Raw genomic sequence first — 15,559 nt, 5'->3', positions numbered from 1 at the left:
TAGTTTTTCCTAGTTTGACTGCTTGGGAGGCATGGGTCCCTTTCCCATGGATTGGTGCTGGGCTAATATTCACTCAAAAGGGAAAAGATAAGTTTGATGTGTTATGAACAGAGGTATGAGATCCCAGGCTTCTCTCTGCTGGTTGGTCCTTCACTTTTCTTTCTGCATGCAGATGTTCAGTATTAACAAGGAGAGCCCTGGTTCAACATTTTATGTCTATGTTCTTTGTTTTCATAGCAGGAGCCATTTATGTTGGTTAAATGGCACCATCATTCTCCTGTCATTTTCCTTGCACGATAAGTAGGGACAGCTCAGGCTTGAATTGTTGATGCAAAGAAATGACTCCTGCAATGTTTGGGTGCTCTGGAATTGTTCACTTATTGTCCTCCTGTCATCCGGTCCCAGATCTCTAATCACAGTGAAACAAGACATTGGATCTTATAAGGGACCAGGAACTGGGCATCAGCACAAGGTTGAGGAGCAGAGTGATGTTGCCGTCAAGCTCTGTGTGCGTCCATGTGTACACACATCGGAAGAATCTCCATGCCACCAGTTTGTTCTTGTTCAGACTTAACATCTTCCGGGTGATGCCAGATACTTGCTTGTGTGTGTGAGAGAGTGGCCCTCTCTCCTCTGGTGATGTTCATCCTGATGTGAGGGCTTCAGGACCAGTCATGGAGGAAGCGAAGTGGGCTGTCAAGAACTTATACAGGCAAGGAGGTCTAGACCCCTAGGATAATGGGAATGGATGGCAACCAGAGTTCACCCTGCCTTTGGTTCTTAACATGTCTCAAAACCACTTGGAGAAGGTTTTCAAGAAACAGGTGCCAAGGCCCCAGCCCCGGAAATGCTAGATTCAAGAATTATCTAGAATAACAATTGGCTTGAGAATTTGACAATATTTTCAGGAGATTCTGATTCATATACTTAATTAAGAACTGCTGGGCTAGTGCACCCCCTCCAGTTTAGTTAGAAGGAAGCTAAGAGCTGGCATCATACCCTCCCAAATTCAGAGGTTGATTTTAGTTAAGGATAAAAATAACATTCAAGATTTGAGGATTTTTAAAATAATAAAACCCTATCAATGCAAATGGTAATGGTCCCAAACTTCGGGCTCCTTTAATCATTTTCCAGCAGAGTTGGTAAGAGAATTAGCTAATATCATACATTTAGTCAAAGTGAGAAACAGGACTAGAACCAGAGTTACCTGAATCCTGAAACAGTATTTCTTTCCAGTATGTTCTCTTGTCTTGTTTTGCTTAAAACTAGGCCAGTGTGGTCAATGGATTGAATTGATTAACTCCAGTGATATCAATACTATCTATCTCAATGAGCAGATTCATGCTTATACCTCCCAAGATAATGTTTACTTTGTTTAGGAGTTTAGATTTATCTTCATTTTTCCTTATTGTGGAGGGTCATGATTCAGCACTCCCTGGGCTCAGATGGTCCATTTTCTGGGGGATAGGTGGCACAGTTCTCCAAAATGCAGTGGGTGAGATTCTGTCCCTACTTCGAGCATTGGCTGCCTTTCTTGGTTAAGCCCTAACCATGGCAGCCCATCTTCCTGGTAATGTCATCATGGTTATAATTACTACCACTCTGTGTAGCCCAAGTATGTGTGATTTCCTAAATAAAAGTAGCATTTTCTGAGTCCTTGAAAATACTCCCTGTTTTAGCCAACTTTGCACACTTATACCATTTTGTATATCTTTAATTAAACACTGTAAAGGTCCTTTGCCTTGAAGGACAAATTGGGTTGAAGGCCCTATTATGAGCACACCCACCTTTGGAGAAAAACAATCCAAGCCCTGATTAAATGTATATTGGTGCTTAAGAATAATTGGCCTCCGTGGTGTATCCACCAACGAGTACCCTCACCCAATTACTTCTTCACCGCATGTGGAGTGCCCGATGCATCACGGCTCCTGGCTTTGCAAGAGCTGAAATCACACCCTCCTTAGCACAGAGATCGATTTTATTTATTTTATTTTATTTTTTAAAATATTTATTTATTGTGAGAGACAGAGAGAGAGAGAGAGGCAGAGACACGGGCAGAGGGAAGAGCAGGCTTCTTGCAGGGAGCCTGATGCGGGACTCGATTCCAGATCCTGGGATTATGACCTGGACCGAAGGAAGGCGCCCAACCGCTGAGCCACCCAGGGGTCCTGAGATCTATTTTAGTATAGGATCAAAATAAACATCCATAATTTGAGGATTTTCTAAAGAAATGAAATCCTATCAAGGCAGCTGGAGATGGACACAGGTTTTGAGTTCATATAATCATTTCCCAGCAGTGACAAATGAGCTGTAGGTGGCAAGTCAGCAGAATTTTTCCTGAAAAAGGCATTGTGATAAGGCTCGAAGTGTCTACAAACCCACCCAGTGGTCCTGGCTTGGTAGTACCTGCCAGGACAGAAGACAGAAACTCCCCCTCCTGCCCCCACCCCCCCCATTCCTCAGCCCATGGCCTCCACCATCCAAGGGGCCCTTCTGTGTCAGGCCCTGTATGAGGTGCTTGCAGTGTTTTATTTCCTTTAATAGCTTAGAAACCTGTAGCATTTGTCAAAAAAAAGTGCTAGATAACAGAATATGGCTGCATCAGTGTGAACTCCAAAAGGAGCAAGAAAACAGTTCAATGATTTCCTTGCTGTTGCTCAGTCTGTAGCATCTTTAGAAAGGAGCAGCACAGGGATCCCTGGGTGGCGCAGCGGTTTGGCGCCTGCCTTTGGCCCAGGGCACGATCCTGGAGATCCGGGATCGAATCCCACGTCGGGCTCCCGGTGCATGGAGCCTGCTTCTCCCTCTGCCTGTGTCTCTGCCTCTCTCTCTCTCTCTGTGTGACTATCATAAATAATAAATAGAAAAATTAAAAAAAAAAAAAAAAGAAAGGAGCAGCACAGAACAGCATACACATGGATGTTTGTGTCAGGAGCAGCTATGTCTTAAGGGGACAGTCGTTTCGCCCCTCTTCCGCATATATCTCTGAACAATTATGAAGTCCCCATCCTTTGGATACATAGGGCTTGGGAAAAAGTTTAATTGCTGTTTGTAAAGGAGCTAAAATATTTTTCAACCAGGCTGGACTGACTTTCAATTACAGATTATTTGAATGGAGAGACAAAAGGAGGGAAAATGTTTTGTCATCGGACTAAAATACCCCTGTGTGCATTTTAGTATATTTCCCCATAATTCTTTCCTCTATTATATGTATTCGTTATCTATCTGCTCCACAACAGACTGTCCTAATTTAGTGTCTTAAAACAGGCACTAACAACTGCCATAATTTGAGGATTTTTTAAAAAATAAAATCCTATCAAGGCAGCTGGAAATGGACACAGGTTTTGAGTTCATGTAATCATTTCCCAGCAGTGACAAACGAGCTCAAGGTGCAAGTCAGCAGAATAATTTTTCATAAGAGTTTCTGCCAGTGGAGCCTCCCAGAATGGTTTAGTGAGGGAGAGCCGGGAGGCTCGGGTGACTCTCTCCTGATGCCACCACCAAGCTGTTGGCTGGGACTGCAGCCATTTCAAGGCTCAGCAGGGGAAGAATCTGCTTCTGAGCTCAGGCATCTCATAGGCAGAGGGAGAAGCAGGCTCCTCGAGGGGAGCCCGATGTGGAACTCGATCCCAGTTCTCCGGGACCATGCCCTGAACTGAAGGCAACTTCTCAACCACTGAGCCACCCAGGTGCCCCTCTTTTTCTTTCTTTTAAAGACTTTATTTATTTATTCATAGAGACGCAGAGAGAGAGAGAGAGGCAGAGACTCAGGCAGAGGGAGAGGCAGAGGGAGAAGCAGGCTCCATGCAGGGAGCCCGACGTGGGACTCGATCCAGAGTCTCCAGGATCATACCCTGGGCTGCAGGCGGCGCTAAACTGCTGCGCCACCGGGGCTGCCCTTCTTTTAAGATAATGAAAAACTTTTTCATGGCTGCAGACTATAGCATAAAGTGGATTTTCATAATTTCACCCAATACATTCCTCTACATACATACGTGCATTTTTACGTTGTTTTCTAAAGTCTATTATCAGAAGTGATGCTGGATGCACAGTTTGGTCACCATCCTTTGCATTATTTCGTTTGGGATGGATCTCTACACGTGTGACAACAGGGTCAAGCATACAGATATCTTTTAGGATTTTTAAATACCTATTGCCATTTCCTTTCTGCAAAGGGTTGAATCAGTTTACAGTCTCACCTGCCGTGTAGCAGATCCCTGTAGCAGTTAAAAATCATGTTCTAAGTCTTGCAGTGATATATACACAATGTGCAACGACTCCTTTAGCCCCGAAGAAGGGAAGAAGGGCGCTGGCTGCTCCTTCACTATCCTGGGTCTCATGGGCAGATACGGACCTAATTAACACAAAAGGTCACATTTTCCACTCAGATTATAATAAGCAGGTAGGCTTGGCTAAATTAAATTATAGCAATTATACGATATAGTGTTACATCTATGTACAGATCAAAAATGTATTCTTCATTTCAGTGGAAAATTTTATTTTATTATTATTATTATTTTTGAAGATTTTGTTTTTAAGTTTTTAAGCCCTACACCTAATGTAGGGCTCAAACATACCACCCCAAGATCAAGAGTCGCATGCTCCACCAACTGAACCAACCAGGCACCCCTCAGTGGAAAACATAAAAAAAAATGATCGCCAAGGTAGTCAAAGTTGAAATTATTTTTTCAAATATTTCCTTGCCAAAATGTAATCCTATTATGAAAAGGGTTATTTGAATTGCTTAGTTCTTAAAAATAATTGTATGATAATGACAGCATCATTACAACTTAGTTCTTTTTGCTAATGTCACAGCTTTATTGACTTGTAATTCACATATCATACAATTCACTTTTTTTAGCACATTCACAGAGCTTTGGACACATGATAACATGACATGCTCATGACCCTCAACAGAAGCCCAGTACCCATTTGCCGCGTGACTTAATTCTTTTATTTTAAAAAGAAATCCTCACAAATACCTCCTTTTTATGGGTGCCTGAAACAATTTTTGAGTCTCTTTTCAAATATGGGGAGACAGTGACTTGCCCAACACTCCAAAAATGCTGTTTTCAGATGCAGGAGCAAAAGTCAACCCTCTGAAGCTGATGCCATCATTCTTGGTTTAAAGCGACAAGCCCTTTAGTTCCATTTTGCTCCTACTGGGGAGTTAAAGACTTTTTTTTTCTTTAAATCTCTCTTAGGGTGTGTGTTTCAAATACGTGGCACATATTCTGGCAAACATCTTGATGAAATCTTTAATAGAAAGTTAGGCCACATGCTGAAAAAGAGTTGTAGGCAATCAGCGATATATGCCTGGCATCTCTTTACTGGCCATAATTCAAATATATTTTTAACAATCGTTTTCTCTTAAAGAGACAATGCTGGTGACTTCATTTCTAGGTCAATAAAATCACTGCCTACTGGCATCAATAGCAAAATCATGAAAAAAGAAACCATTTTGCCCACAAACAGAATGGAATGTTAGTTTGTGACCCAGGGCCTCCAGGGTGTAATTCACTTCCTCCAAACGCAGAGGACACCAATTTCCTCCCCAGGAGGTCAGTAGCGAGGTGTAGGGTTACCACCGAGTCTAGATTCCAAGAGAAGTTTGAAATGTAATTGCCCTGCTGGTTTTGTTTAGCTACAAGATTACTGTTAGACTAGGGCAGTAATGAGGAAATAATAGCTGGTATGGGTCTGAGTTGACCCATGCAGAGAAGGATGAACTTTTTTTTTCTTTAATACAGGACGATGGTCATTATAGATTGCCCTTTCTTCCAAATCCATTTGGCATTGGTGGTCAACTGAATGAGACAAGGATTCTTAGGTCAGTCCATTTTCCTGAATCATAAGACATAAATCAGAGCCGAGTATGAAAACTTCAGACTGTCTGTGACTCTGTACCTCTGTAAATGGGGATGAGAGCTTCCCCTCTGGCCCTTGGGCAGATGCCTGCTTATTTGTATTCAGTGACTGAATTGGGGTCCTGGTGACATAAGCTGTGCAGACTTGGAAGCAGTAAATAATTCTAATGAGAAGCCTGCTATATACAGCCCAAAGCTATAGATATTTCCATAGCGTAAGCCAACAAGCGAAGAGGGAGAGACCCTTTATGGCCAGCTGAGGACACCCACACACATCTTGCAGAAGACTGAGACATTGCCTGCCTGTGTTTCCTTCTAGAGGAGAGAAAGCAGAAACCTCCCTTATACCAATTCATCTGGATGTGAACCCACATTGAAACACTTGAAAATTTTGATAAAAATATCTTCTCTCGCCTCAAAATGGAAATGCAAATTTTGAAAGCCTGACAGTTTTTTAAAATGAGTTCTGGAAAAACAGCTCTTGTCAAAGCAAAATGTCTCTGTTCAAAAGCATCTAGAAGCGCTGCAGAATTTTACCTCCCTCTAAAAGGTTGCAAGATTCTCTCTTTTTAAACTTTTAGACTTTTGTTCATGGTTACTGATCCAATCTAAGGTGAAACTGTTAAAATTTCTGGGAAGACTTGGTGACATTTCAAAGTATTCTTATTGCTGTCTCTACACAAGAAAACCTGTGTGCTCATGTTCCTTTGTTTAATGTCTCATTCAGATTTTAAAAATAAATGTTAAAAAATCAGCATCTAGCATTTTCTGAATAATGGAGATATTTCAGTCTTATGAAATCTGCATATTGTATCATAGAAATTATTTTGATTAGGAAACAGACCTTTGGTGAATGCAGTTTGATAGTACTAACTCTGCTCAGTTCAAAATGGCATTTTGAAGAGCAAAGGATAACATTTAAAAAATGTTAGACTATAGTAGTGTTTTCTTCTGTTACTAATTTTTATACTGTTAAGGAAACACTGTTAAATGTGTTTTCCTGCTGTCCTAAAGTTTTTTTCTCAAAACTTTGGTATTTTGGAAGAATGGCCATTTGTGATGTCTTCAAGGATCTTCTGAGCAATCTTTTGAGGGTTCAGCAAAGATATTTAGACCAGTAGGTTCAGTCTTGCTCTTTATCTTTTATTTGATAACAAAATAGATGGGAAAAGCACACCTTCCCACAGTGTGTGTGCTGCCCTGTTGGGTGCTGGAAAGATTTAGGAGCATTGTTACTATTTCCCTGGTACTTCCTCCTTGGGGCTGTGATATTAATAGAGGTGTGCAGTTTAGTTGTGACCAGCTGCCAAGTGGCTAAGGACTGAGAAAACAGAGGGATATCTGGGAAATATTTGGCATAGCCCAATGGCCTTTTAAACTAGCCCAAGATGGCAGAACAATGTCTAGCAAGATGGAGTTGGGGGTCCCCACAGCAGCTCTTCAAACCTCTCTCCAAGCAAAGGTTGAGCTTGACTCTGATCTTGGAATGCTGCATATCATTTGTCAGTGTCTTTCTGTGACCACTGAACTCAGCTCACCCCCTCAGCTTGGCTCTTGCCTCTCAGTCCAGATGTGATGTGTTGGCTACTCTCTATGTGAACTCTTGGGGGTGGGCCTGCTTTTTTTTCTGGCTTTATGGGCTGCATGCTGCAATACATGCCTAATTTACTGACATGGGAAAATCATGATCAGGAAAGCACAACTCTTTGGTTGGATTTACCTAGTAACAGTCAAGCTCACTGGTTTAGTTTAAGCTGACAGGCTTGACATAGAGAAACTGGGTATAATAACAGAGAAGCAAGGAAAAAGGGTTATTGATCTGTCAGGAATGGGGAAGTTCAGCAGGCAAGCTTGGGTTGCTTTAAAGGCACTTAGGGGACACCTGGGTGGCTTAGTTGGTTAAGCATCTGACTCCTGATTTTGGCTCAGGTCATGATCAGAGTCATGGGATGTAGCCCCACATTGGGCTGTGTACTCAATGTGGAGTCTGCTTCAGATTCTCTCTCCTTCTCCCTCCCACTCTCTCTTTTTCTTTCTCTCAAATAAATAAAGTCTTAAAAAATAAAGGGCAGTTAGGCATTTTGGGATGTAGTATTTATTATTTTTTAGTTTGGAGGTGGAGAAAGAGTTGGCGATCTGTACAATAAGTTAATTTTTGGCATTTTGGGGTTTTTAAAAGACAGCTTCTCTATGCTGTCCATCTAATTCTCAGCCTGAGTGTTTCAAATAGTATGGAAAGACTGCTACAGGTTAAATTGAGTCCTCCCAAAATACGTTGGGGTCCTCACCCTTTGTACCTTTGAATGTGACCTCATCTGGAGATAAGATCTTTCCAGAGGTAATCATGTGAAGATTAGGTCTATGGGGGGGTCCTCATCCAATATGACTGGTGTTCTCATGTAAATGGGAAATTTGGACACAGAAACAGAGCACAGGAGGAAGGCAGCGTGCAGTGACGGGGAAGGTGGCCATCTATATGCCAGGGAGAGAGGCCTCAGAAGGAACCAACTCTGAAGACACCTTGAATTTAGACTTCCAGCTTCCAGAACCATAAGAAATAAATGTCTGTGGTTTAAGCCACCCAGTCTGTGGTACTTTTATATGGCAGCCCAAGACAATCAATATGAAGACCTGTGAAGAATTTTGATTATAGCACCTAAAGAAGATCAGAGAATTTTGAAAACTCTGGTCTAAACGAATTAAGGTCTTTAAAAAGAAGGAGGTGAATAGATATAAGAAGTTTGAAAACACGGCTTGTTTTTTAAATAAGAGATATAATCTGTTGGGTAGATCAATGAGTCAAGACCAGCCCAAACAAAACTCCCACTTTGTATAAAGAGAATGACTAAGGTCATAGTGACTAATCCCTTCTCCTGGGACAGGCATTATAAGAAGTGCTCCATCTGCACCAGTGGATTTGCTGAGCCTGGGGCCATGTAAGCAAGTTCTCTCTTACTTTCTTTCTGGTTCCTGGGTTTTATTCTTCTTCACAGTCCATTGGAAACCAACAGTTGCAAAGGCATTTTGAAGAATGCACACTGGGGTATAGGGCCACCTTTTCATGGTCTAAAGATGCAGCAAAGAGATCAGGAATCATAAAGAAAATCCACACAGCCTAGCTTTTATTCTTCGACAAACATTTCTGGAGTGCCTGTTCTGTTCCAGGGAATGGCCCAGATCTGGGGGCCAATGCATGGTTGACTAAAAAACACACAGTCCCGGCTCACATGGCACTTGGACTCATTATTTCAGAAGCAAGCTTGGACCTGAGCAGCACCATTGGGGAGGAAGTTCAGATTCAAGAGGCAGGAAGAGACAGTGTTTTAGTAATCTCAGTGGTGGCAGGCGGGGGAGCAAGGAATGGAGAAAGTTTGGAGGGCTGGCAAAGACAAAAGGCCCCCAGCCCATCTTTGAGTCAGCTTAGGCTCTTCTGAATCCACACACTGTTGTGGTTAGCTTCCCCCTGTAGGAAACTGGCCTCATCTTTAGTCAATTACGAGTTCTAGAAGAAAGGGATGGGCTTTGAGTAGCCATGACTGTGTTGCCATTGCTGAGTCTTCCAGTGTGTCAGAAGGAAATGTGTGAGCCCGAAGACTGGAGCAAAAGCAAGGGTTTTTTTTTTGTTATATTTCACTTGAAAAGTAAAATTTACTCGTATGTTTCTAGACTGCTCTCTCCTCCTGCCTTAAAGAGAAATGAATTTTTTTAGCAGTTTTTACATGAAAATGAATTTTTGGAAGTTTTTTTTTTCTTCTTCCAAGCAGCTTTTTATCTTGAAAAAAAGACAAGCCCTTAAAAATGTGTTGCGATATGTACACTCTTAGGTGTGAAAATGGTCTTGAAGAGTCTTGTAGATACCTGTAAACTTCATGAAATCCTGGTGTGTGGTTTGAGTCTTTCTCTCAATGCCCCCACGTCCCCGTCTGCTACCTACACATTGGTGCTTTCTAGCAATACACCTTGCTTGTAAGCATCTGGTTGACCTAGCTCTTCAAGACTCCTGTTAAATAAAGAAGGTCATTAGATCGAGGTGGCTCTAATACCATGATGACCTATGTAAGCAAACCAAAATCTGAGCCTGTAAATACCTGAATGTTACGAAATCTAAACGCTAAGGACAATCAGTCACAAACAGCCAATTAGGCTTCAAACTCTAGCTAATCAAATACTTTCTTTTGTTTCTATTCTTTATTTATTAAAGATTTTACTTATTTATTTGTTTGTCTATTTATTTATATGTGAGAAAGAGACTGAGAGATTGAAAAGGAGAGAGAGCATGAGCTGGGGTAGGAGCAGAGGGAGAGAATCCAAGTGGACTCCCCACTGAGCATGGAGCCTGACACAGGGTTTGATCTCATGAGCCTGAGATCTTGACCTTGAGATCATGACCTGAGCTGAAACCAAGAGCCGAATCTCAATCCACTGAGCCACCCAGGTGCTCCCATTTCCATACTTTATGTCTTTTCTCTAGCTCTTGTTTGGGGAGTGCTCCTAACTACTTCTGGTTTGGTGCTGCCTGATTGGAATGAATTTTTGCTCAAACAAACTCTTAAATTTTTAAAAATATGCCGAAGTTTATCTTTTATCACCTTTCATCTTAACTTTCTATCTGGGAATTAGAGAATGACAGAGTTGTCATACCTGATGAAAACTCCAACAGAAGAAGAGCTACTTTTTCCATAGTGCAGCAGCTTTACACTACCCATTCGGTATATTAATATGATCTACAAAGGCAAAGGAAGCCAGGGAACTCTTAAACCAGAGAAAGGAGACTGATTTGACTTCTCATTCATTTGATAGCTGCAGAGGGCTTGTACATTTGCCCACTTTTGGGCTTGGTGTGGAGATAAGTAAGACTCTATTCCTGTCCTGAGACCTTAACCATTTAATAGGGCAGAGAAAATCCAAGCCTTTATAATACGTGCAGCACAGTGTTGTAGAGCCTCTCTCCAGAGGGACCTGTGTGTGGGGAGTAATAGATGAGGCAGGATCCAGAAAGGAACTGGTGTTGGAGTGTAGTGGGGCAAGCCGATAGTTGGTGGCCAGTTGAGAAAGGAGTCTCAAAAGAGGGGAGAGCAGAAAAAAATGTTTGAAGACATGGAGAGTATGGCATGCCCACCAAAGTAGCAGAGGTGGAGAGAATGTGGCTGGCAGGTAGGGTATGATGGAGGTAGGGGCAGGAATGGCAGCAGGAAGGGTAAACAGGGCTCAGATCAAGAAGAACCTTATGTGAAGCTGGACTTCATCATACAGTTGATGAGCCACATGGGGGGGGGGGGGCGGTGGCGACAGCCAGAGGGTCAGGTTTGTGATTTAGGAAGAGCAGGCTGATAGCAGATTGGAAATGGATTGGAGCCCTGTAAGCCTGGGAGCAGGGCGGTAGGAATAAGGCTGTAAACATCCTGGCGATTCATGTGTGAGCAGTGTGACCTCTGGTATGTCTGTCTGTTACTATGATGTCAGGATCATTCACCCTGTCACACTGAGAACATTGACAGAAATGCACTCCACTTACTTAAAGATTGACTGGACCAATTGTTCGATAAGCATACTAGTGGCTTTCCTGTGTATCTTAACTGTGACACTCAATCTAGTCATGGGGATCCTGTCTGACACTGAGGACACAGCAGTGAATGAAAGGGACTCAATTCGCTCCCCTGGAGGAGCTTGCATCCTTGTGAGGGTGGGGGAAGAATGTAAGTAATTCCACCTGAGATTCTAGGTACCGATGCAGGTGCTGGCCAAAAATACACCGAACACCTGCACCCCGATGTTTCTAGCAGCAATGTCCACAATAGCCAAACTGTGGAAGGAGCCTCGGTGTCCACTGAAAGATGAATGGATAAAGAAGATGTGGTCTATGTATACAATGGAATATTACTCAGCCATTAGAAATGACAAATATCCATCATTTGCTTCGACGTGGATGGAACTGGAGGGTATTATACTGAGTGAAATAAGTCAATTGAAGAAGGACAAACATATGGTCCCATTCATTTGGGGAATATAAACAATAGTAAAAGGGAATAAAGGGGAAAGGAGAAAAAATGAGTGGGAAATATTAGAAAGGGAGACAGAATATGAAAGACTCCTAACTCTGGGAAATGAACTAAGGGTGGTGGAAGGGGAGGTGGGTGGGGGGTGGGGGAGACTGGGTGACGGGTACTGAGGTGGGCACTTAATGGGATGAGCATTGGGTGTTATTCTATATGTTGACAAATTGAACACCAATAAAAAATAAATTTATAAAAAAAATACACCTGAGTGGAGACTAGGGAGTGCTGGGGTGAAGCTTGCAACTTCAGTAGGCACCAGTACAGCTTCAGTGAGGAGCTATTTTAACAAATGTGATCCCTGAGACCTTCACTTTGAGGGCTAAGTTGTCTAAAGGGAGGCTACCTGTGATCCAATAGTGCTTGAAGAGGTTCTTAGGACCCCCATGGTGCCAAGGGATTGCACATAATGTCTCTGGAGTGGGCAGCGAGGTTGACTAGACAAGACTCTAGCTCTGGTGACCATGCTGGAAAGAGGTTCTAGTAAACACTTTCTGTTTCTCAGCTTGGAGCTGCTTGAAGTTTTCAAACAACTCCCCACTCCCTCCTCCCCTTGGGCCAGCCCCCAATTTATTTACTTCAAAAAAATGTTCAGCTCCGCTGTAGCATCTGTTTTCCAGTGAGGCCCCTGTATCTTGCTCAATTTCCCAGCTGGTTTGACTTATCAGGACACAAGCAGGTCACCTGACTGGCCCAAGGCCACACAGTGAGCAAAGGGTTCAGCCAAACATAAACCCAACCTTATTATTATTATTATTTTTAAGTTACACAGTTCCTGGAAGCTCCATCGTTGTGGCAGATGGGATGCTAATCACATCACTGACAACTTTAACACAAAGAGATCAGTGCAGGCTCTGCATCTGGCTTAAGGAGCCTGTATGAATTGGTTTCCCAAGTGGAGAAGACAAAGCAGGGAAATGCTCCCCCTCACTGCCTCCCCACCCCTGATTAAGAGGCCATCTTGCACATGACTTGAAGGCTGCCTCAATCAGATGCCATAGTTCCAGGGCAGCAGCATTTTGAGTTGGCATCTTCTTCAAAGACCATACCTCAGGGGCTTAGCCTTGCCTGATTAAATTATCCTTTTTTCCCCCAGCCTACTTCTCCATGGCCCTCCCCCCTCCCCCTTCCTGCAAGCAATTTCAAGTTCCTAAGCAAAGTACTGAGTGTGATGGAATTTCTGGGTGCAAATTGCATGCAGTTATGGGTGAGATTGTAGCAATAATTGCAGTGAGGTTGAGGGTGACCCAAATGTAGAAACTTTGAAAAGTAACTTTTGGGCACTCTCATTTGTGACTCTCCTTTATGTTTACATTAACCTTTGGGTTACATTTTTCAAGGGATAAGCATTCATCTTTAATTTTCTAAATCTTTGATTTTTGTGCCTTGTTCAAATGAAGATCAATGCAAACACTTGGTGTTGCTTTTATAGAAGTTTCCTTGGATCTCTCCTTGATAGGCTTTTCCATTCTCCTCCCCAACCATTGGCACCCCTTTGTGACTCAGGCCCCATGGGAACTGAAGCAAAGATCTTTAGCTCTCTGGGCCTCAGTGTTCCTATCTATCACTTAGGCACAATTACATACTTTATGGGATTCATGATGATGAAGTTTAATAAGATCTTGTAGTATAGTGTGTGTGTGTGTGTTTTTTTTCCAATATCACCAAGCAATTCTCTGACACAGCTGGGTATCTTACAATTCAACTCAGTTTTGATGCTCTCTACCTGGAGATAGCATCAGATCCCGTGGGTTAAGGGCTCAGGACCTACAAGATTGGCCTCTCTCTTCAGATGCCAATCCCAAGCCCAAGTTTTCCCCTGGGCTTCTGACCTATAAATAGGAACTATAGATAGGAGCTTCCCATAATCTCCTCCTTGAGTTTGATTAATTTGCTAGAGAGGCTCACAAAACTCAGAGAAACATCTTACTAGGTTAACAGTTTATGGTAAAAGAACATAACTCAGAAACACCAAATGGAAGAGGGCAGGATATGGGGGAAAGAGTGCAGAGCTTTCTTGCTCTTCCTGAGCATGCCACTCTCTCAGGACTTTCATGCATTTCTCAACCTGAAAGCTCACAGAAGCCTGTCCTTTTGTGTTTTTTTTTTTTTTTTTTTTTGTATTTTTGTTTTTTTTTTAATGAGGACTTCATTACAAAGGCTCAATTGTTTAAGCCATTGACCAGCTGTGACTGAACCCAATCTTTGGCCCTCTACCCCCAAAGTTGGGGAATGGGGCTGAAAGTTTCAACCCTCTAATCACAGAGTTGCTTCCCCTGGCAACCAGCTCCCATTTTTGGGTTACCAAGGAACTTTCCCAAAAATCATCTCATTAACATAAATTTCCACGGTTTTAGAAGCTCTGTGCTAAGAATAGGGATGGAGAGCAAATATATATTTCTTATTATAAGCCACAGTATCACGTGCATACATAGTAACTCCAGACAAATCCCCCTCACCTCACGGAGCTCATTTCTTGGTTTTATCAATTTTCTTGTCTTTTTAGGTGCCCCCAACACTTTCATTCCAGACCATTCCCTCCCAGGCTCTCTTCTCCACCATTCCTGTCTAAGCATCATCACTCACCAACATATTTTCTTTCTTCCTTTTTATTACAAAAAATTTTGAATACATAGAAGTGGAATGGTTATGAGAATATTACAGTGGACACCTATATACCTATCAACTAGAATTGTTGGCATTTTTACTTTATTTCCTTCATCTTCTTTCTTTTTTTTTTTAAGATTTTATTTATTTATTCATGACAGACACACAGAGAGAGAGAGGCAGAGACACAGGCAGAGGGAGAAGCAGGCTCCATGCAGGGAGCCCGATGTGGGACTCGATCCTGGGTCTCCAGGATCACACCCTGGGCCGAAAGTGGCGCTAAACCACTGGGCCACTGGGGCTGCCCTTATTTATTTCTTTTGCTGAGGTATTTTAGAGCATTTTCAAGAAATCGTGAATTGTGTCTGTAAATTTTGTTCATTTTGTGCATATGCATCACTAAAAAATGAAGATATTTTATGAAATATTCACAATAATATTGTCACACCTTGAAAAACCAAAGCCAAATAATTTGTTAGTGTCATCTAATACCTACTCCATATTTGGTGTCTTTTTTTAAAAAGAGGGTTTTATTTATTTATTTGAGAGAGAGCACGAGACATAAAGAGAGAGAGCACAAGCAGGGGTAGGGTGGGGAAGGGCAGAGGCAGAGGGAGAAGCAGGCTCCCCACTGAGTACGGAGCCTGAAGCAGGGCTTGATCCCAGGACCCTGAGATTATGACTTGAACTGAAGGCAAACGCTTAACTGACTGAGCCACCCAGGTGCCCCTTGATGTCTTTTTTATGTTTAGTTTGTTAGAAGTAGAATCCCAAGAAGGTCTGCATGCTGTGTTTGTCCCCCTGGGTCACTCATTCTGCTTTCTCTAGTTCATTTTGCTGGGACAAGTCCTGGTCCCTGGGTTCATAGTCTTTTCTTCTAGACTCTGCCTGGGAAACGATCCGAAGGCAGCATCAAGGACTAAAGACAATCCCCATTTTGGCAGGGTATTTTGATTGCTCCTCATTGCATTTTCTTTCTTTTTTTTTAAAGCAATAATCGCCCCTCGGATAAACCTCATTGACTACGATACT

The 15,559-nt window shown here is 42.5% G+C and overlaps 1 long non-coding RNA gene across 1 annotated transcript in view; it reads left to right on the top strand.

The window, feature by feature from the left end:
* The window catches only part of LOC119871617, a 30,833-nt gene extending 22,972 nt beyond the window's left edge, over positions 1-7,861 (top strand). The window contains exon 3 of the long non-coding RNA XR_005357016.1: positions 5,751-7,861. This is a non-coding gene — a long non-coding RNA (uncharacterized LOC119871617). The remainder of the gene's footprint in view (positions 1-5,750) is intronic.
* The last annotated feature ends 7,698 nt before the right edge of the window (positions 7,862-15,559 follow it).

The sequence above is a fragment of the Canis lupus genome, chromosome 3 (assembly GCF_011100685.1).
Source record: "Canis lupus familiaris isolate Mischka breed German Shepherd chromosome 3, alternate assembly UU_Cfam_GSD_1.0, whole genome shotgun sequence".
In the NCBI taxonomy this organism is placed as follows: domain Eukaryota; kingdom Metazoa; phylum Chordata; class Mammalia; order Carnivora; family Canidae; genus Canis; species Canis lupus.
This window is presented reverse-complemented; position numbering and strand designations above follow the sequence as displayed.